Source organism: Scyliorhinus torazame, chromosome 17, assembly GCF_047496885.1.
Source record: "Scyliorhinus torazame isolate Kashiwa2021f chromosome 17, sScyTor2.1, whole genome shotgun sequence".
Lineage (NCBI taxonomy): Eukaryota > Metazoa > Chordata > Chondrichthyes > Carcharhiniformes > Scyliorhinidae > Scyliorhinus > Scyliorhinus torazame.
Window position 1 is genome coordinate 91,231,626 of NC_092723.1, and position 24,504 is coordinate 91,256,129.

Below are 24,504 nucleotides of genomic sequence, written 5' to 3' on the forward strand. Positions count from 1 at the left end.
CCACAATGAATGTCTGGCAAAAATAGTCAATTTCAATGCAAGCCATTCTGAAACCTATCGGCATATAACTCAAAATGCTTAACTCGCCGGGAAAATCACTTTTTTGCCACAATGAATGGCTGGCAAATTATAGTAAATTTCAATGCAAGCCACTCTGAAACCAATCGGCAAATTACTCAAAACGCTTAACTCGCCGAGAAAATCACTTTTGTTCCACAATGAATGTCTGGCAAAAAATACTTAATTTTGATGCAAGCCGTCTGAAACCAATCGGCAAATTACTCAAAATGCTTAACTCGCCGAGAAAATCACCTTTTTCCCACAATGAATGACTGGCAAAAAATAGTAAAATACAATGCAAGCCATTCTGAAACCAATCGGCAAATTACTCAAAACGCTTAACTCGCCGAGAAAATCACTTTTGTTCCACAATGAGTGTCTGGCAAAAAAGTTAATTTTGAAGCAAGCCGTTCTGAAACCAATCGGCAAATTACTCAAAATGCTTAACTCGCCGGGAAAATGACTTTTTTCCACAATGAATGTCTGGCAAAAAATAGTTAATTTTGTTGCAAGCCGTTCTGAAATCCATCGGCAAATAACTCAAAATGCTTAACTCGCCGAGAAAATCACTTTTTTTCCACAATGAATGTCTGGCAAAAAATAGTTAATTGTGATGCAAGCCGTTCTGAAACCAATCGGCAAATAACTCAAAATGCTTAACTCGCCGAGAAAATCACTTTTTTCCAAATGAATGTCTGGCAGAAAATAGTCAATTTTGATGCAAGCCGTTCTCAAACCAATCGGCAAATTACTCAAAATGCTTAACTCGCCGGGAAAATGACTTTTTTCCACAATGAATGTCTGGCAAAAAATAGTTAATTTTGATGCAAGCCGTTCTGAAATCCATCGGCATATAACTCAAAATGCTTAACTCGCCGAGAAAATCACTTTTTTTTCCACAATGAATGTCTGGCAAAAAATAGTTAATTGTGATGCAAGCCGTTCTGAAACCAATCGGCAAATAACTCAAAATGCTTCACTCGCCGAGAAAATCACTTTTATCACACAATGAATGTATGGCAAAAAATAATTAATTTTGATGCAAGCCGTTCTGAAACCAATCGGCAAATTACTCAAAACGCTTAACTCCCCGGGAAAATCACTTTTTTCCACAATGAACGCCTGGCAAAAAAATAGTAAATTTTGATGCAAGCCGTTCTGAAACCAATCGGCAAATAACTCAAAATGCTTAACTCGCCGAGGAAATCACTTTTTTCCCACAATGAATGTCTGGCAAAAAATAGTAAATTTCAAAGCAAGCCGTTCTGAAACCAATCGGCAAATTACTCAAAACGCTTAACTCGCCGAGAAAATCACTTTTGTTCGACAGTGAATGTCTGGCAAAAAATAGTTAATATTGAAGCAAGCCGTTCTGAAACCAATCGGAAATTGCTCAAAATGCTTAACGCGCGAGAAAATCACTTTTTTCCACAATGAATGTCTGGCAAAAAATAGTTAATTTTGTTGCAAGCCGTTCTGAAATCCATCGGCAAATAACTCAAAATGCTTAACTCGCCGAGAAAATCACTTTTATCACACAATGAATGTCTGGCAGAAAATAGTCAATTTTGATGCAAGCCGTTCTGAAACCAATCGGCAAATTACTCAAAATGCTTAACTCGCCGGGAAAATGACTTTTTTCCACAATGAATGTCTGGCAAAAAATAGTTCATTTTGAAGCAAGCCGTTCTGAAACCAATCGGGAAATTACTCAAAATGCTTAACTCGCTGGGAAAGTCACTTTTTTCCCACAATGAATGTCTGGCAAAAAATAGTTAATTTTGATGCAAGCCATTCTGAAAACAATCGGCAAACTACTCAAAACGCTTAACTCGCCGTGAAAATCACTTTTGTTCCACAATGAATGTCTGGCAAAAAATAGTTAATTTTGAAGCAAGCCATTCTGAAACCAATCGGCAAATTACTCAAAATGCTGAATGCGCCGAGAAAATCACTTTTTCTCAAATCTGAATGTCCGACAAAAAATACTTAATTTTGATGCAAGCCGTTCTGAAACCAATCGGCAAATAACTCAAAATGCTTAACTCGCCGGGGAAATCATTTTTTTTCCACAATGAATGTCTGGCAAAATATAGTAAATTTCAATGCAAGCCACTCTGAAACCAATCGGCAAATTAGTCAAAACGCTTAACTCGCCGAGAAAATCACTTTTGTTCCACAATGAATGTCTGGCAAAAAATACTTAACTTTGATGCCAGGCCTTCTGAAACCAATCGGCAAATTACTCAAAATGCTTAACTCGCCGAGAAAATCACCTTTTTCCCACAATGAATGTCTGGCAAAAAATAGTTAATTTTGTTGCAAGCCGTTCTGAAATCCATCGGCAAATAACTCAAAATGCTTAACTCGCCGAGAAAATCACTTTTTTTCCACAATGAATGTCTGGCAAAAAATAGTTAATTGTGATGCAAGCCGTTCTGAAACCAATCGGCAAATAACTCAAAAAGCTTAACTCGCCGAGAAAATCACTTTTATCACACAATGAATGTCTGGCAGAAAATAGTCAATTTTGATGCAAGCCCTTCTGAAACCAATCGGCACATTACTCAAAACGCTTAACTCGCCGAGAAAATCACTTTTGTTCCACAATGAGTGTCTGGCAAAAAAGTTAATTTTGAAGCAAGCCGTTCTGAAACCAATCGGCAAATTACTCAAAATGCTTAACTCGCCCGGAAAATGACTTTTTTCCACAATGAATGTCTGGCAAAAAATAGTTAATTTTGTTGCAAGCCGTTCTGAAATCCATCGGCAAATAACTCAAAATGCTTAACTCGCCGAGAAAATCACTTTTTTTCCACAATGAATGTCTGGCAAAAAATAGTTAATTGTGATGCAAGCCGTTCTGAAACCAATCGGCAAATAACTCAAAATGCTTAACTCGCCGAGAAAATCACTTTTATCACACAATGAATGTCTGGCAAAAAATAGTTAATTTTGAAGCAAGCCGTTCTGAAACCAATCGGGAAATTACTCAAAATGCTTAACTCGCTGGGAAAATCACTTTTTTCCCACAATGAATGTCTGGCAAAAAATAGTAAATTTCAATGCAAGCCATTCGAAACTAATCGGCAAATTACTCAAAACGCTTAACTCGCCGTGAAAATCACTTTTGTTCCACAATGAATGTCTGGCAAAAAATAGTTAATTTTGAAGCAAGCCATTCTGAAACCAATCGGCAAATTACTCAAAATGCTGAACGCGACGAGAAAATCACTTTTTCTCCAATCTGAATGTCCGACAAAAAATAGTTAATTTTGAAGCAAGCCGTTCTGAAACCAATCGGCAAATAACTCAAAATGCTTAACTCCCCGGGAAAATCACTTTTATGCCATAATCAATGGCTGGCAAAATATAGTAAATTTCAATGCAAGCCACTCTGAAACGAATCGGCAAATTACTCAAAACGCTTAACTCGCCGTGAAAATCACTTTTGTTCCACGATGAATGTCTGGCAAAAAATAGTTAATTTTGAAGCAAGCCATTCTTAAACCAATCGGGAAATTACTCAAAATGCTGAACGCGCCGAGTAAATCACTTTTTCTCCAATCTGAATGTCCGACAAAAAATAGTTAATTTGGATGCAAGCCGTTCTGAAACCAATCGGCAAATAACTCAAAATGCTTAACTCGCCGGGAAAATCACTTTTTTTCCACAATGAATGTCTGGCAAAATATAGTTAATTTTGATGCAAGCCGTCTGAAACCAATCGGCAAATTACTCAAAATGCTTAACTCGCCGAGAAAATCACCTTTTTCCCACAATGAATGACTGGCAAAAAATAGTAAAATACAATGCAAGCCATTCTGAAACCAATCGGCAAATTACTCAAAACGCTTAACTCGCCGAGAAAATCACTTTTGTTCCACAATGAGTGACTGGCAAAAATGTTAATTTTGAAGCAAGCCGTTGTGAAACCAATCGCCAAATTACTCAAAATGCTTAACTCGCCGCGAAAATGACTTTTTTCCACAATGAATGTCTGGCAAAAAATAGTTAATTTTGTTGCAAGCCGTTCTGAAATCCGTCGGCAAATAACTCAAAATGCTTAACTCGCCGAGAAAATCACTTTTTTTCCACAATGAATGTCTGGCAAAAAATAGTTAATTGTGATGCAAGCCGTTCTGAAACCAATCGGCAAATAACTCAAAATGCTTAACTCGCCGAGAAAATCACTTTTATCACACAATGAATGTCTGCAGAAAATAGTCAATTTTGATGCAAGCCCTTCTGAAACCAATCGGCAAATTACTCAAAACGCTTAACTCGCCGAGAAAATCCCTTTTGTTCCACAATGAATGCCTGGCAAAAAATAGTTAATTTTGAAGCACGCCGTTCTGAAACCAATCGACAAATTACTCAAAATGCTTAACTCGCCGGGAAAATCACTTTTTTCCAAATGAATGTCTGGCAAAAAATAGTAAATTTTGATGCAAGCCGTTCTCAAACCAATCGGCAAATTACTGAAAATGCTTAACTCGCCGAGAAAATCACTTTTATCACACAATGAATGTCTGGCAGAAAATAGTCAATTTTGATGCAAGCCCTTCTGAAACCAATCGGCACATTACTCAAAACGCTTAACTCGCCGAGAAAATCACTTTTGTTCCACAATGAGTGTCTGGCAAAAAAGTTAATTTTGAAGCAAGCCGTTCTGAAACCAATCGGCAAATAACTCAAAATGCTTAACTCGCCGAGAAAATCACTTTTATCACACAATGAATGTCTGGCAAAAAATAGTTAATTTTGAAGCAAGCCGTTCTGAAACCAATCGGGAAATTACTCAAAATGCTTAACTCGCTGGGAAAATCACTTTTTTCCCACAATGAATGTCTGGCCAAAAATAGTAAATTTCAATGCAAGCCATTCCGAAACTAATCGGCAAATTACTCAAAACGCTTAACTCGCCGTGAAAATCACTTTTGTTCCACAATGAATGTCTGGCAAAAAATAGTTAATTTTGAAGCAAGCCGTTCTGAAACCAATCGGGAAATTACTCAAAATGCTTAACTCGCTGGGAAAGTCACTTTTTTCCCACAATGAATGTCTGGCAAAAAATAGTTAATTTTGATGCAAGCCATTCTGAAAACAATCGGCAAATTACTCAAAACGCTTAACTCGCCGTGAAAATCACTTTTGTTCCACAATGAATGTCTGGCAAAAAATAGTTAATTTTGAAGCAAGCCATTCTGAAACCAATCGGCAAATTACTCAAAATGCTGAATGCGCCGAGAAAATCACTTTTTCTCAAATCTGAATGTCCGACAAAAAATAATTAATTTTGATGCAAGCCGTTCTGAAACCAATCGGCAAATAACTCAAAATGCTTAACTCGCCGGGGAAATCACTTTTTTTCCACAATGAATGTCTGGCAAAATATAGTAAATTTCAATGCAAGCCACTCTGAAACCAATCGGCAAATTACTCAAAACGCTTAACTCGCCGAGAAAATCACTTTTGTTCCACAATGAATGTCTGGCAAAAAATACTTAACTTTGATGCCAGGCCTTCTGAAACCAATCGGCAAATTACTCAAAATGCTGAACGCGCCGAGAAAATCACTTTTTCTCCACAATGAATGTCTGGCAAAAAATAGTTAATTGTGATGCAAGCCGTTCTGAAACCAATCGGCAAATAACTCAAAATGCTTAACTCGCCGAGAAAATCACTTTTATCACACAATGAATGTCTGGCAGAAAATAGTCAATTTTGATGCAAGCCCTTCTGAAACCAATCGGCACATTACTCAAAACGCTTAACTCGCCGAGAAAATCACTTTTGTTCCACAATGAGTGTCTGGCAAAAAAGTTAATTTTGAAGCAAGCCGTTCTGAAACCAATCGGCAAATTACTCAAAATGCTTAACTCGCCGGGAAAATGACTTTTTTCCACAATGAATGTCTGGTAAAAAATAGTTAATTTTGTTGCAAGCCGTTCTGAAATCCATCGGCAAATAACTCAAAATGCTTAACTCGCCGAGAAAATCACTTTTTTTCCACAATGAATGTCTGGCAAAAAATAGTTAATTGTGATGCAAGCCGTTCTGAAACCAATCGGCAAATAACTCAAAATGCTTAACTCGCCGAGAAAATCACTTTTATCACACAATGAATGTCTGGCAAAAAATAGTTAATTTTGAAGCAAGCCGTTCTGAAACCAATCGGGAAATTACTCAAAATGCTTAACTCGCTGGGAAAATCACTTTTTTCCCACAATGAATGTCTGGCAAAAAATAGTAAATTTCAATGCAAGCCATTCTGAAACTAATCGGCAAATTACTCAAAACGCTTAACTCGCCGTGAAAATCACTTTTGTTCCACAATGAATGTCTGGCAAAAAATAGTTAATTTTGAAGCAAGCCATTCTGAAACCAATCGGCAAATTACTCAAAACGCTTAACTCGCCGTGAAAATCACTTTTGTTCCACAATGAATGTCTGGCAAAAAATAGTTAATTTTGAAGCAAGCCATTCTGAAACCAATCGGCAAATTACTCAAAATGCTGAATGCGCCGAGAAAATCACTTTTTCTCAAATCTGAATGTCCGACAAAAAATACTTAATTTTGATGCAAGCCGTTCTGAAACCAATCGGCAAATAACTCAAAATGCTTAACTCGCCGGGGAAATCACTTTTTTTCCACAATGAATGTCTGGCAAAATATAGTAAATTTCAATGCAAGCCACTCTGAAACCAATCGGCAAATTACTCAAAACGCTTAACTCGCCGAGAAAATCACTTTTGTTCCACAATGAATGTCTGGCAAAAAATACTTAACTTTGATGCCAGGCCTTCTGAAACCAATCGGCAAATTACTCAAAATGCTGAACGCGCCGAGAAAATCACTTTTTCTCCAATCTGAATGTCCGACAAAAAATAGTTAATTTTGATGAAAGCCGTTCTGAAACCAATCGGCAAATAACTCAAAATGCTTAACTCGCCGGGAATATCACTTTTTTTCCACAATGAATGTCTGGCAAAATATAGTAAATTTTGATGCAAGCCGTCTGAAACCAATCGGCAAATTACTCAAAATGCTTAACTCGCCGAGAAAATCACCTTTTTCCCACAATGAATGTCTGGCAAAAAATAGTTAATTTTGTTGCAAGCCGTTCTGAAATCCATCGGCAAATAACTCAAAATGCTTAACTCGCCGAGAAAATCACTTTTTTTCCACAATGAATGTCTGGCAAAAAATAGTTAATTGTGATGCAAGCCGTTCTGAAACCAATCGGCAAATAACTCAAAATGCTTAACTCGCCGAGAAAATCACTTTTATCACACAATGAATGTCTGGCAGAAAATAGTCAATTTTGATGCAAGCCCTTCTGAAACCAATCGGCACATTACTCAAAACGCTTAACTCGCCGAGAAAATCACTTTTGTTCCACAATGAGTGTCTGGCAAAAAAGTTAATTTTGAAGCAAGCCGTTCTGAAACCAATCGGCAAATTACTCAAAATGCTTAACTCGCCGGGAAAATGACTTTTTTCCACAATGAATGTCTGGCAAAAAATAGTTAATTTTGTTGCAAGCCGTTCTGAAATCCATCGGCAAATAACTCAAAATGCTTAACTCGCCGAGAAAATCACTTTTTTTCCACAATGAATGTCTGGCAAAAAATAGTTAATTGTGATGCAAGCCGTTCTGAAACCAATCGGCAAATAACTCAAAATGCTTAACTCGCCGAGAAAATCACTTTTATCACACAATGAATGTCTGGCAAAAAATAGTTAATTTTGAAGCAAGCCGTTCTGAAACCAATCGGGAAATTACTCAAAATGCTTAACTCGCTGGGAAAATCACTTTTTTCCCACAATGAATGTCTGGCAAAAAATAGTAAATTTCAATGCAAGCCATTCTGAAACTAATCGGCAAATTACTCAAAACGCTTAACTCGCCGTGAAAATCACTTTTGTTCCACAATGAATGTCTGGCAAAAAATAGTTAATTTTGAAGCAAGCCATTCTGAAACCAATCGGCAAATTACTCAAAATGCTGAACGCGACGAGAAAATCACTTTTTCTCCAATCTGAATGTCCGACAAAAAATAGTTAATTTTGAAGCAAGCCGTTCTGAAACCAATCGGCAAATAACTCAAAATGCTTAACTCGCCGGGAAAATCACTTTTATGCCATAATCAATGGCTGGCAAAATATAGTAAATTTCAATGCAAGCCACTCTGAAACCAATCGGCAAATTACTCAAAACGCTTAACTCGCCGTGAAAATCACTTTTGTTCCACAATGAATGTCTGGCAAAAAATAGTTAATTTTGAAGCAAGCCATTCTTAAACCAATCGGGAAATTACTCAAAATGCTGAACGCGCCGAGTAAATCACTTTTTCTCCAATCTGAATGTCCGACAAAAAATAGTTAATTTGGATGCAAGCCGTTCTGAAACCAATCGGAAATTTCTCAAAATGCTTAACGCGCGAGAAAATCACTTTTTTCCACAATGAATGTCTGGCAAAAAAATAGTCAATTTTGATGCAAGCCCTTCTGAAACCAATCGGCAAATTACTCAAAACGCTAAACTCGCCGAGAAAATCACTTTTGTTCCACAATGAATGCCTGGCAAAAAATAGTTAATTTTGAAGCTAGCCGTTCTGAAACCAATCGGCAAATTACTCAAAATGCTTAACTCGCCGGGAAAATCACTTTTTTCCACAATGAATGTCTGGCACAAAGTAGTAAATTTTGATGCAAGCCGTTCTGAAACAAATCGGGAAATTACTCAAAATGCTTAACTCGCTGGGAAAATCACTTTTTACCCACAATGAATGTCTGGCAAAAAATAGTCAATTTCAATGCAAGCCATTCTGAAACCTATCGGCATATAACTCAAAATGCTTAACTCGCCGGGAAAATCACTTTTTTGCCACAATGAATGGCTGGCAAATTATAGTAAATTTCAATGCAAGCCACTCTGAAACCAATCGGCAAATTACTCAAAACGCTTAACTCGCCGAGAAAATCACTTTTGTTCCACAATGAATGTCTGGCCAAAAAATACTTAATTTTGATGCAAGCCGTCTGAAACCAATCGGCAAATTACTCAAAATGCTTAACTCGCCGAGAAAATCACCTTTTTCCCACAATGAATGACTGGCAAAAAATAGTAAAATACAATGCAAGCCATTCTGAAACCAATCGGCAAATTACTCAAAACGCTTAACTCGCCGAGAAAATCACTTTTGTTCCACAATGAGTGTCTGGCAAAAAAGTTAATTTTGAAGCAAGCCGTTCTGAAACCAATCGGCAAATTACTCAAAATGCTTAACTCGCCGGGAAAATCACTTTTTTCCCACAATGAATGTCTGGCAAGAAATAGTCAATTTTGATGCAAGCCCTTCTGAAACCAATCGGCAAATTACTCAAAACGCTTAACTCGCCGAGAAAATCACTTTTGTTCCACAATGAATGCCTGGCAAAAAATAGTTAATTTTGAAGCAAGCCGTTCTGAAACCAATCGGCAAATTACTCAAAATGCTTAACTCGCCGGTAAAATCACTTTTTTCCACAATGAATGTCTGGCAAAAAATAGTAAATTTTGATGCAAGCCATTCTGAAACCAATCGGCAAATTACTCAAAACGCTTAACTCGCCGTGAAAATCACTTTTGTTCCACAATGAATGTCTGGCAAAAAATAGTTAATTTTGAAGCAAGCCATTCTGAAACCAATCGGCAAATTACTCAAAATGCTGAACGCGCCGAGAAAATCACTTTTTCTCAAATCTGAATGGCCGACAAAAAATACTTAATTTTGATGCAAGCCGTTCTGAAACCAATCGGCAAATAACTCAAAATGCTTAACTCGCCGAGAAAATCACTTTTGTTCCACAATGAGTGTCTGGCAAAATATAGTAAATTTCAATGCAAGCCACTCTGAAACCAATCGACAAATTACTCAAAACGCTTAACTCGCCGAGAAAATCACTTTTGTTCCACAATGAATGTCTGGCAAAAAATACTTAATTTTGATGCAAGCCGTTCTGAAACCAATCGGCAAATTACTCAAAATGCTTAACTCGCAGGGAAAATGACTTTTTTCCACAATGAATGTCTGGCAAAAAATAGTTAATTTTGAAGCAAGCCGTTCTGAAACCAATCGGGAAATTACTCAAAATGCTTAACTCGCTGGGAAAATCACTTTTTTCCCACAATGAATGTCTGGCAAAAAATAGTAAATTTCAATGCAAGCCATTCTGAAACTAATCGGCAAATTACGCAAAACGCTTAACTCGCCGAGAAAATCACTTTAGTTCCACAATGAATGTTGGCAAAAAAATAGTTAATTTTGAAGCTAGCCGTTCTGAAACCAATCGGGAAATTACCCAAAATGCTTAACGCACCGAGAAAATCAATTTTTCCCACAATGAATGTCTGGCAAAAAATAGTTAATTTTGATGCAAGCCATTCTGAAAACAATCGGCAAATTACTCAAAACGCTTAACTCGCCGAGGAAATCACTTTTTTCCCAGAATGAATGTCTGGCAAAAAATAGTAAATTTCAAAGCAAGCCGTTCTGAAACCATTCGGCAAATTACTCAAAACGCTTAACTCGCCGAGAAAATCACTTTTGTTCGACAGTGAATGTCTGGCAAAAAATAGTTAATATTGAAGCAAGCCGTTCTGAAACCAATCGGAAATTTCTCAAAATGCTTAACGCGCGAGAAAATCACTTTTTTCCACAATGAATGTCTGGCAAAAAAATAGTCAATTTTGATGCAAGCCCTTCTGAAACCAATCGGCAAATTACTCAAAACGCTTAACTCGCCGAGAAAATCACTTTTGTTCCACAATGAATGCCTGGCAAAAAATAGTTAATTTTGAAGCTAGCCGTTCTGAAACCAATCGGCAAATTACTCAAAATGCTTAACTCGCCGGGAAAATCACTTTTTTCCACAATGAATGTCTGGCACAAAGTAGTAAATTTTGATGCAAGCCGTTCTGAAACAAATCGGGAAATTACTCAAAATGCTTAACTCGCTGGGAAAATCACTTTTTACCCACAATGAATGTCTGGCAAAAATAGTCAATTTCAATGCAAGCCATTCTGAAACCTATCGGCATATAACTCAAAATGCTTAACTCGCCGGGAAAATCACTTTTTTGCCACAATGAATGGCTGGCAAATTATAGTAAATTTCAATGCAAGCCACTCTGAAACCAATCGGCAAATTACTCAAAACGCTTAACTCGCCGAGAAAATCACTTTTGTTCCACAATGAATGTCTGGCAAAAAATACTTAATTTTGATGCAAGCCGTCTGAAACCAATCGGCAAATTACTCAAAATGCTTAACTCGCCGAGAAAATCACCTTTTTCCCACAATGAATGACTGGCAAAAAATAGTAAAATACAATGCAAGCCATTCTGAAACCAATCGGCAAATTACTCAAAACGCTTAACTCGCCGAGAAAATCACTTTTGTTCCACAATGAGTGTCTGGCAAAAAAGTTAATTTTGAAGCAAGCCGTTCTGAAACCAATCGGCAAATTACTCAAAATGCTTAACTCGCCGGGAAAATGACTTTTTTCCACAATGAATGTCTGGCAAAAAATAGTTAATTTTGTTGCAAGCCGTTCTGAAATCCATCGGCAAATAACTCAAAATGCTTAACTCGTCGAGAAAATCACTTTTTTTCCACAATGAATGTCTGGCAAAAAATAGTTAATTGTGATGCAAGCCGTTCTGAAACCAATCGGCAAATAACTCAAAATGCTTAACTCGCCGAGAAAATCACTTTTTTCCAAATGAATGTCTGGCAGAAAATAGTCAATTTTGATGCAAGCCGTTCTCAAACCAATCGGCAAATTACTCAAAATGCTTAACTCGCCGGGAAAATGACTTTTTTCCACAATGAATGTCTGGCAAAAAATAGTTAATTTTGATGCAAGCCGTTCTGAAATCCATCGGCATATAACTCAAAATGCTTAACTCGCCGAGAAAATCACTTTTTTTTCCACAATGAATGTCTGGCAAAAAATAGTTAATTGTGATGCAAGCCGTTCTGAAACCAATCGGCAAATAACTCAAAATGCTTCACTCGCCGAGAAAATCACTTTTATCACACAGTGAATGTATGGCAAAAAATAATTAATTTTGATGCAAGCCGTTCTGAAACCAATCGGCAAATTACTCAAAACGCTTAACTCCCCGGGAAAATCACTTTTTTCCACAATGAATGTCTGGCAAAAAATAGTTAATTTTGAAGCAAGCCATTCTGAAACCAATCGGCAAATTACTCAAAATGCTGAATGCGCCGAGAAAATCACTTTTTCTCAAATCTGAATGTCCGACAAAAAATACTTAATTTTGATGCAAGCCGTTCTGAAACCAATCGGCAAATAACTCAAAATGCTTAACTCGCCGGGGAAATCATTTTTTTTCCACAATGAATGTCTGGCAAAATATAGTAAATTTCAATGCAAGCCACTCTGAAACCAATCGGCAAATTACTCAAAACGCTTAACTCGCCGAGAAAATCACTTTTGTTCCACAATGAATGTCTGGCAAAAAATACTTAACTTTGATGCCAGGCCTTCTGAAACCAATCGGCAAATTACTCAAAATGCTTAACTCGCCGAGAAAATCACCTTTTTCCCACAATGAATGTCTGGCAAAAAATAGTTAATTTTGTTGCAAGCCGTTCTGAAATCCATCGGCAAATAACTCAAAATGCTTAACTCGCCGAGAAAATCACTTTTTTTCCACAATGAATGTCTGGCAAAAAATAGTTAATTGTGATGCAAGCCGTTCTGAAACCAATCGGCAAATAACTCAAAATGCTTAACTCGCCGAGAAAATCACTTTTATCACACAATGAATGTCTGGCAGAAAATAGTCAATTTTGATGCAAGCCCTTCTGAAACCAATCGGCACATTACTCAAAACGCTTAACTCGCCGAGAAAATCACTTTTGTTCCACAATGAGTGTCTGGCAAAAAAGTTAATTTTGAAGCAAGCCGTTCTGAAACCAATCGGCAAATTACTCAAAATGCTTAACTCGCCGGGAAAATGACTTTTTTCCACAATGAATGTCTGGCAAAAAATAGTTAATTTTGTTGCAAGCCGTTCTGAAATCCATCGGCAAATAACTCAAAATGCTTAACTCGCCGAGAAAATCACTTTTTTTCCACAATGAATGTCTGGCAAAAAATAGTTAATTGTGATGCAAGCCGTTCTGAAACCAATCGGCAAATAACTCAAAATGCTTAACTCGCCGAGAAAATCACTTTTATCACACAATGAATGTCTGGCAAAAAATAGTTAATTTTGAAGCAAGCCGTTCTGAAACCAATCGGGAAATTACTCAAAATGCTTAACTCGCTGGGAAAATCACTTTTTTCCCACAATGAATGTCTGGCAAAAAATAGTAAATTTCAATGCAAGCCATTCTGAAACTAATCGGCAAATTACTCAAAACGCTTAACTCGCCGTGAAAATCACTTTTGTTCCACAATGAATGTCTGGCAAAAAATAGTTAATTTTGAAGCAAGCCATTCTGAAACCAATCGGCAAATTACTCAAAATGCTGAACGCGACGAGAAAATCACTTTTTCTCCAATCTGAATGTCCGACAAAAAATAGTTAATTTTGAAGCAAGCCGTTCTGAAACCAATCGGCAAATAACTCAAAATGCTTAACTCCCCGGGAAAATCACTTTTATGCCATAATCAATGGCTGGCAAAATATAGTAAATTTCAATGCAAGCCACTCTGAAACCAATCGGCAAATTACTCAAAACGCTTAACTCGCCGTGAAAATCACTTTTGTTCCACAATGAATGTCTGGCAAAAAATAGTTAATTTTGAAGCAAGCCATTCTTAAACCAATCGGGAAATTACTCAAAATGCTGAACGCGCCGAGTAAATCACTTTTTCTCCAATCTGAATGTCCGACAAAAAATAGTTAATTTGGATGCAAGCCGTTCTGAAACCAATCGGCAAATAACTCAAAATGCTTAACTCGCCGGGAAAATCACTTTTTTTCCACAATGAATGTCTGGCAAAATATAGTTAATTTTGATGCAAGCCGTCTGAAACCAATCGGCAAATTACTCAAAATGCTTAACTCGCCGAGAAAATCACCTTTTTCCCACAATGAATGACTGGCAAAAAATAGTAAAATACAATGCAAGCCATTCTGAAACCAATCGGCAAATTACTCAAAACGCTTAACTCGCCGAGAAAATCACTTTTGTTCCACAATGAGTGACTGGCAAAAATGTTAATTTTGAAGCAAGCCGTTGTGAAACCAATCGCCAAATTACTCAAAATGCTTAACTCGCCGCGAAAATGACTTTTTTCCACAATGAATGTCTGGCAAAAAATAGTTAATTTTGTTGCAAGCCGTTCTGAAATCCGTCGGCAAATAACTCAAAATGCTTAACTCGCCGAGAAAATCACTTTTTTTCCACAATGAATGTCTGGCAAAAAATAGTTAATTGTGATGCAAGCCGTTCTGAAACCAATCGGCAAATAACTCAAAATGCTTAACTCGCCGAGAAAATCACTTTTATCACACAATGAATGTCTGCAGAAAATAGTCAATTTTGATGCAAGCCCTTCTGAAACCAATCGGCAAATTACTCAAAACGCTTAACTCGCCGAGAAAATCCCTTTTGTTCCACAATGAATGCCTGGCAAAAAATAGTTAATTTTGAAGCAAGCCGTTCTGAAACCAATCGACAAATTACTCAAAATGCTTAACTCGCCGGGAAAATCACTTTTTTCCAAATGAATGTCTGGCAAAAAATAGTAAATTTTGATGCAAGCCGTTCTCAAACCAATCGGCAAATTACTGAAAATGCTTAACTCGCCGAGAAAATCACTTTTATCACACAATGAATGTCTGGCAGAAAATAGTCAATTTTGATGCAAGCCCTTCTGAAACCAATCGGCACATTACTCAAAACGCTTAACTCGCCGAGAAAATCACTTTTGTTCCACAATGAGTGTCTGGCAAAAAAGTTAATTTTGAAGCAAGCCGTTCTGAAACCAATCGGCAAATAACTCAAAATGCTTAACTCGCCGAGAAAATCACTTTTATCACACAATGAATGTCTGGCAAAAAATAGTTAATTTTGAAGCAAGCCGTTCTGAAACCAATCGGGAAATTACTCAAAATGCTTAACTCGCTGGGAAAATCACTTTTTTCCCACAATGAATGTCTGGCCAAAAATAGTAAATTTCAATGCAAGCCATTCCGAAACTAATCGGCAAATTACTCAAAACGCTTAACTCGCCGTGAAAATCACTTTTGTTCCACAATGAATGTCTGGCAAAAAATAGTTAATTTTGAAGCAAGCCGTTCTGAAACCAATCGGGAAATTACTCAAAATGCTTAACTCGCTGGGAAAGTCACTTTTTTCCCACAATGAATGTCTGGCAAAAAATAGTTAATTTTGATGCAAGCCATTCTGAAAACAATCGGCAAATTACTCAAAACGCTTAACTCGCCGTGAAAATCACTTTTGTTCCACAATGAATGTCTGGCAAAAAATAGTTAATTTTGAAGCAAGCCATTCTGAAACCAATCGGCAAATTACTCAAAATGCTGAATGCGCCGAGAAAATCACTTTTTCTCAAATCTGAATGTCCGACAAAAAATACTTAATTTTGATGCAAGCCGTTCTGAAACCAATCGGCAAATAACTCAAAATGCTTAACTCGCCGGGGAAATCACTTTTTTTCCACAATGAATGTCTGGCAAAATATAGTAAATTTCAATGCAAGCCACTCTGAAACCAATCGGCAAATTACTCAAAACGCTTAACTCGCCGAGAAAATCACTTTTGTTCCACAATGAATGTCTGGCAAAAAATACTTAACTTTGATGCCAGGCCTTCTGAAACCAATCGGCAAATTACTCAAAACGCTTAACTCGCCGTGAAAATCACTTTTGTTCCACAATGAATGTCTGGCAAAAAATAGTTAATTTTGAAGCAAGCCATTCTGAAACCAATCGGCAAATTACTCAAAATGCTGAACGCGCCGAGAAAATCACTTTTTCTCCAATCTGAATGTCCGACAAAAAATAGTTAATTTTGATGAAAGCAGTTCTGAAACCAATCGGCAAATAACTCAAAATGCTTAACTCGCCGGGAATATCACTTTTTTTCCACAATGAATGTCTGGCAAAATATAGTAAATTTTGATGCAAGCCGTCTGAAACCAATCGGCAAATTACTCAAAATGCTTAACTCGCCGAGAAAATCACCTTTTTCCCACAATGAATGTCTGGCAAAAAATAGTTAATTTTGTTGCAAGCCGTTCTGAAATCCATCGGCAAATAACTCAAAATGCTTAACTCGCCGAGAAAATCACTTTTTTTCCACAATGAATGTCTGGCAAAAAATAGTTAATTGTGATGCAAGCCGTTCTGAAACCAATCGGCAAATAACTCAAAATGCTTAACTCGCCGAGAAAATCACTTTTATCACACAATGAATGTCTGGCAGAAAATAGTCAATTTTGATGCAAGCCCTTCTGAAACCAATCGGCACATTACTCAAAACGCTTAACTCGCCGAGAAAATCACTTTTGTTCCACAATGAGTGTCTGGCAAAAAAGTTAATTTTGAAGCAAGCCGTTCTGAAACCAATCGGCAAATTACTCAAAATGCTTAACTCGCCGGGAAAATGACTTTTTTCCACAATGAATGTCTGGCAAAAAATAGTTAATTTTGTTGCAAGCCGTTCTGAAATCCATCGGCAAATAACTCAAAATGCTTAACTCGCCGAGAAAATCACTTTTTTTCCACAATGAATGTCTGGCAAAAAATAGTTAATTGTGATGCAAGCCGTTCTGAAACCAATCGGCAAATAACTCAAAATGCTTAACTCGCCGAGAAAATCACTTTTATCACACAATGAATGTCTGGCAAAAAATAGTTAATTTTGAAGCAAGCCGTTCTGAAACCAATCGGGAAATTACTCAAAATGCTTAACTCGCTGGGAAAATCACTTTTTTCCCACAATGAATGTCTGGCAAAAAATAGTAAATTTCAATGCAAGCCATTCTGAAACTAATCGGCAAATTACTCAAAACGCTTAACTCGCCGTGAAAATCACTTTTGTTCCACAATGAATGTCTGGCAAAAAATAGTTAATTTTGAAGCAAGCCATTCTGAAACCAATCGGCAAATTACTCAAAATGCTGAACGCGACGAGAAAATCACTTTTTCTCCAATCTGAATGTCCGACAAAAAATAGTTAATTTTGAAGCAAGCCGTTCTGAAACCAATCGGCAAATAACTCAAAATGCTTAACTCGCCGGGAAAATCACTTTTATGCCATAATCAATGGCTGGCAAAATATAGTAAATTTCAATGCAAGCCACTCTGAAACCAATCGGCAAATTACTCAAAACGCTTAACTCGCCGTGAAAATCACTTTTGTTCCACAATGAATGTCTGGCAAAAAATAGTTAATTTTGAAGCAAGCCATTCTTAAACCAATCGGGAAATTACTCAAAATGCTGAACGCGCCGAGTAAATCACTTTTTCTCCAATCTGAATGTCCGACAAAAAATAGTTAATTTGGATGCAAGCCGTTCTGAAACCAATCGGCAAATAACTCAAAATGCTTAACTCGCCGGGGAAATCATTTTTTTTCCACAATGAATGTCTGGCAAAATATAGTTAATTTTGATGCAAGCCACTCTGAAACCAATCGGCAAATTACTCAAAACGCTTAACTCGCCGAGAAAATCACTTTTGTTCCACAATGAATGTCTGGCAAAAAATACTTAACTTTGATGCCAGGCCTTCTGAAACCAATCGGCAAATTACTCAAAATGCTTAACTCGCCGAGAAAATCACCTTTTTCCCACAATGAATGTCTGGCAAAAAATAGTTAATTTTGTTGCAAGCCGTTCTGAAATCCATCGGCAAATAACTCAAAATGCTTAACTCGCCGAGAAAATCACTTTTTTTCCACAATGAATGTCTGGCAAAAAATAGTTAATTGTGATGCAAGCCGTTCTGAAACCAATCGGCAAATAACTCAAAATGCTTAACTCGCCGAGAAAATCACTTTTATCACACAATGAATGTCTGGCAGAAAATAGTCAATTTTGATGCAAGCCCTTCTGAAACCAATCGGCACATTACTCAAAACGCTTAACTCGCCGAGAAAATCACTTTTGTTCCACAATGAGTGTCTGGCAAAAAAGTTAATTTTGAAGCAAGCCGTTCTGAAACCAATCGGCAAATTACTCAAAATGCTTAACTCGCCGGGAAAATGACTTTTTTCCACAATGAATGTCTGGCAAAAAATAGTTAATTTTGTTGCAAGCCGTTCTGAAATCCATCGGCAAATAACTCAAAATGCTTAACTCGCCGAGAAAATCACTTTTTTTCCACAATGAATGTCTGGCAAAAAATAGTTAATTGTGATGCAAGCCGTTCTGAAACCAATCGGCAAATAACTCAAAATGCTTAACTCGCCGAGAAAATCACTTTTATCACACAATGAATGTCTGGCAAAAAATAGTTAATTTTGAAGCAAGCCGTTCTGAAACCAATCGGGAAATTACTCAAAATGCTTAACTCGCTGGGAAAATCACTTTTTTCCCACAATGAATGTCTGGCAAAAAATAGTAAATTTCAATGCAAGCCATTCTGAAACTAATCGGCAAATTACTCAAAACGCTTAACTCGCCGTGAAAATCACTTTTGTTCCACAATGAATGTCTGGCAAAAAATAGTTAATTTTGAAGCAAGCCATTCTGAAACCAATCGGCAAATTACTCAAAATGCTGAACGCGACGAGAAAATCACTTTTTCTCCAATCTGAATGTCCGACAAAAAATAGTTAATTTTGAAGCAAGCCGTTCTGAAACCAATCGGCAAATAACTCAAAATGCTTAACTCGCCGGGAAAATCACTTTTATGCCATAATCAATGGCTGGCAAAATATAGTAAATTTCAATGCAAGCCACTCTGAAACCAATCGGCAAATTACTCAAAACGCTTAACTCGCCGTGAAAATCACTTTTGTTCCACAATGAATGTCTGGCAAAAAATAGTTAATTTTGAAGCAAGCCATTCTTAAACCAATCGGGAAATTACTCAAAATGCTGAACGCGCCGAGTAAATCACTTTTTCTCCAATCTGAATGTCCGACAAAAAATAGTTAATTTGGATGCAAGCCGTTCTGAAACCAATCGGCAAATAACTCAAAATGCTTAACTCGCCGGGAAAATCACTTTTTTTCCACAATGAATGTCTGGCAAAATATAGTTAATTTTGATGCAAGCCGTCTGAAACCAATCGGCAAATTACTCAAAATGCTTAACTCGCCGAGAAAATCACCTTTTTCCCACAATGAATGACTGGCAAAAAATAGTAAAATACAATGCAAGCCATTCTGAAACCAATCGGCAAATTACTCAAAACGCTTAACTCGCCGAGAAAATCACTTTTGTTCCACAATGAGTGACTGGCAAAAATGTTAATTTTGAAGCAAGCCGTTGTGAAACCAATCGCCAAATTACTCAAAATGCTTAACTCGCCGCGAAAATGACTTTTTTCCACAATGAATGTCTGGCAAAAAATAGTTAATTTTGTTGCAAGCCGTTCTGAAATCCGTCGGCAAATAACTCAAAATGCTTAACTCGCCGAGAAAATCACTTTTTTTCCACAATGAATGTCTGGCAAAAAATAGTTAATTGTGATGCAAGCCGTTCTGAAACCAATCGGCAAATAACTCAAAATGCTTAACTCGCCGAGAAAATCACTTTTATCACACAATGAATGTCTGCAGAAAATAGTCAATTTTGATGCAAGCCTTTCTGAAACCAATCGGCAAATTACTCAAAACGCTTAACTCGCCGAGAAAATCCCTTTTGTTCCACAATGAATGCCTGGCAAAAAATAGTTAATTTTGAAGCAAGCCGTTCTGAAACCAATCGACAAATTACTCAAAATGCTTAACTCGCCGGGAAAATCACTTTTTTCCAAATGAATGTCTGGCAAAAAATAGTAAATTTTGATGCAAGCCGTTCTCAAACCAATCGGCAAATTACTGAAAATGCTTAACTCGCCGAGAAAATCACTTTTATCACACAATGAATGTCTGGCAGAAAATAGTCAATTTTGATGCAAGCCCTTCTGAAACCAATCGGCACATTACTCAAAACGCTTAACTCGCCGAGAAAATCACTTTTGTTCCACAATGAGTGTCTGGCAAAAAAGTTAATTTTGAAGCAAGCCGTTCTGAAACCAATCGGCAAATAACTCAAAATGCTTAACTCGCCGAGAAAATCACTTTTATCACACAATGAATGTCTGGCAAAAAATAGTTAATTTTGAAGCAAGCCGTTCTGAAACCAATCGGGAAATTACTCAAAATGCTTAACTCGCTGGGAAAATCACTTTTTTCCCACAATGAATGTCTGGCCAAAAATAGTAAATTTCAATGCAAGCCATTCCGAAACTAATCGGCAAATTACTCAAAACGCTTAACTCGCCGTGAAAATCACTTTTGTTCCACAATGAATGTCTGGCAAAAAATAGTTAATTTTGAAGCAAGCCGTTCTGAAACCAATCGGGAAATTACTCAAAATGCTTAACTCGCTGGGAAAGTCACTTTTTTCCCACAATGAATGTCTGGCAAAAAATAGTTAATTTTGATGCAAGCCATTCTGAAAACAATCGGCAAATTACTCAAAACGCTTAACTCGCCGTGAAAATCACTTTTGTTCCACAATGAATGTCTGGCAAAAAATAGTTAATTTTGAAGCAAGCCATTCTGAAACCAATCGGCAAATTACTCAAAATGCTGAATGCGCCGAGAAAATCACTTTTTCTCAAATCTGAATGTCCGACAAAAAATACTTAATTTTGATGCAAGCCGTTCTGAAACCAATCGGCAAATAACTCAAAATGCTTAACTCGCCGGGGAAATCACTTTTTTTCCACAATGAATGTCTGGCAAAATATAGTAAATTTCAATGCAAGCCACTCTGAAACCAATCGGCAAATTACTCAAAACGCTTAACTCGCCGAGAAAATCACTTTTGTTCCACAATGAATGTCTGGCAAAAAATACTTAACTTTGATGCCAGGCCTTCTGAAACCAATCGGCAAATTACTCAAAACGCTTAACTCGCCGTGAAAATCACTTTTGTTCCACAATGAATGTCTGGCAAAAAATAGTTAATTTTGAAGCAAGCCATTCTGAAACCAATCGGCAAATTACTCAAAATGCTGAACGCGCCGAGAAAATCACTTTTTCTCCAATCTGAATGTCCGACAAAAAATAGTTAATTTTGATGAAAGCCGTTCTGAAACCAATCGGCAAATAACTCAAAATGCTTAACTCGCCGGGAATATCACTTTTTTTCCACAATGAATGTCTGGCAAAATATAGTAAATTTTGCTGCAAGCCGTCTGAAACCAATCGGCAAATTACTCAAAATGCTTAACTCGCCGAGAAAATCACCTTTTTCCCACAATGAATGTCTGGCAAAAAATAGTTAATTTTGTTGCAAGCCGTTCTGAAATCCATCGGCAAATAACTCAAAATGCTTAACTCGCCGAGAAAATCACTTTTTTTCCACAATGAATGTCTGGCAAAAAATAGTTAATTGTGATGCAAGCCGTTCTGAAACCAATCGGCAAATAACTCAAAATGCTTAACTCGCCGAGAAAATCACTTTTATCACACAATGAATGTCTGGCAGAAAATAGTCAATTTTGATGCAAGCCCTTCTGAAACCAATCGGCACATTACTCAAAACGCTTAACTCGCCGAGAAAATCACTTTTGTTCCACAATGAGTGTCTGGCAAAAAAGTTAATTTTGAAGCAAGCCGTTCTGAAACCAATCGGCAAATTACTCAAAATGCTTAACTCGCCGGGAAAATGACTTTTTTCCACAATGAATGTCTGGCAAAAAATAGTTAATTTTGTTGCAAGCCGTTCTGAAATCCATCGGCAAATAACTCAAAATGCTTAACTCGCCGAGAAAATCACTTTTTTTCCACAATGAATGTCTGGCAAAAAATAGTTAATTGTGATGCAAGCCGTTCTGAAACCAATCGGCAAATAACTCAAAATGCTTAACTCGCCGAGAAAATCACTTTTATCACACAATGAATGTCTGGCAAAAAATAGTTAATTTTGAAGCAAGCCGTTCTGAAACCAATCGGGAAATTACTCAAAATGCTTAACTCGCTGGGAAAATCACTTTTTTCCCACAATGAATGTCTGGCAAAAAATAGTAAATTTCAATGCAAGCCATTCTGAAACTAATCGGCAAATTACTCAAAACGCTTAACTCGCCGTGAAAATCACTTTTGTTCCACAATGAATGTCTGGCAAAAAATAGTTAATTTTGAAGCAAGCCATTCTGAAACCAATCGGCAAATTACTCAAAATGCTGAACGCGACGAGAAAATCACTTTTTCTCCAATCTGAATGTCCGACAAAAAATAGTTAATTTTGAAGCAAGCCGTTCTGAAACCATTCGGCAAATAACTCAAAATGCTTAACTCCCCGGGAAAATCACTTTTATGCCATAATCAATGGCTGGCAAAATATAGTAAATTTCAATGCAAGCCACTCTGAAACCAATCGGCAAATTACTCAAAACGCTTAACTCGCCGTGAAAATCACTTTTGTTCCACAATGAATGTCTGGCAAAAAATAGTTAATTTTGAAGCAAGCCATTCTTAAACCAATCGGGAAATTACTCAAAATGCTGAACGCGCCGAGTAAATCACTTTTTCTCCAATCTGAATGTCCGACAAAAAATAGTTAATTTGGATGCAAGCCGTTCTGAAACCAATCGGCAAATAACTCAAAATGCTTAACTCGCCGGGAAAATCACTTTTTTTCCACAATGAATGTCTGGCAAAATATAGTTAATTTTGATGCAAGCCGTCTGAAACCAATCGGCAAATTACTCAAAATGCTTAACTCGCCGAGAAAATCACCTTTTTCCCACAATGAATGACTGGCAAAAAATAGTAAAATACAATGCAAGCCATTCTGAAACCAATCGGCAAATTACTCAAAACGCTTAACTCGCCGAGAAAATCACTTTTGTTCCACAATGAGTGACTGGCAAAAATGTTAATTTTGAAGCAAGCCGTTGTGAAACCAATCGCCAAATTACTCAAAATGCTTAACTCGCCGCGAAAATGACTTTTTTCCACAATGAATGTCTGGCAAAAAATAGTTAATTTTGTTGCAAGCCGTTCTGAAATCCGTCGGCAAATAACTCAAAATGCTTAACTCGCCGAGAAAATCACTTTTTTTCCACAATGAATGTCTGGCAAAAAATAGTTAATTGTGATGCAAGCCGTTCTGAAACCAATCGGCAAATAACTCAAAATGCTTAACTCGCCGAGAAAATCACTTTTATCACACAATGAATGTCTGCAGAAAATAGTCAATTTTGATGCAAGCCCTTCTGAAACCAATCGGCAAATTACTCAAAACGCTTAACTCGCCGAGAAAATCCCTTTTGTTCCACAATGAATGCCTGGCAAAAAATAGTTAATTTTGAAGCAAGCCGTTCTGAAACCAATCGACAAATTACTCAAAATGCTTAACTCGCCGGGAAAATCACTTTTTTCCAAATGAATGTCTGGCAAAAAATAGTAAATTTTGATGCAAGCCGTTCTCAAACCAATCGGCAAATTACTGAAAATGCTTAACTCGCCGAGAAAATCACTTTTATCACACAATGAATGTCTGGCAGAAAATAGTCAATTTTGATGCAAGCCCTTCTGAAACCAATCGGCACATTACTCAAAACGCTTAACTCGCCGAGAAAATCGCTTTTGTTCCACAATGAGTGTCTGGCAAAAAAGTTAATTTTGAAGCAAGCCGTTCTGAAACCAATCGGCAAATAACTCAAAATGCTTAACTCGCCGAGAAAATCACTTTTATCACACAATGAATGTCTGGCAAAAAATAGTTAATTTTGAAGCAAGCCGTTCTGAAACCAATCGGGAAATTACTCAAAATGCTTAACTCGCTGGGAAAATCACTTTTTTCCCACAATGAATGTCTGGCCAAAAATAGTAAATTTCAATGCAAGCCATTCCGAAACTAATCGGCAAATTACTCAAAACGCTTAACTCGCCGTGAAAATCACTTTTGTTCCACAATGAATGTCTGGCAAAAAATAGTTAATTTTGAAGCAAGCCGTTCTGAAACCAATCGGGAAATTACTCAAAATGCTTAACTCGCTGGGAAAGTCACTTTTTTCCCACAATGAATGTCTGGCAAAAAATAGTTAATTTTGATGCAAGCCATTCTGAAAACAATCGGCAAATTACTCAAAACGCTTAACTCGCCGTGAAAATCACTTTTGTTCCACAATGAATGTCTGGCAAAAAATAGTTAATTTTGAAGCAAGCCATTCTGAAACCAATCGGCAAATTACTCAAAATGCTGAATGCGCCGAG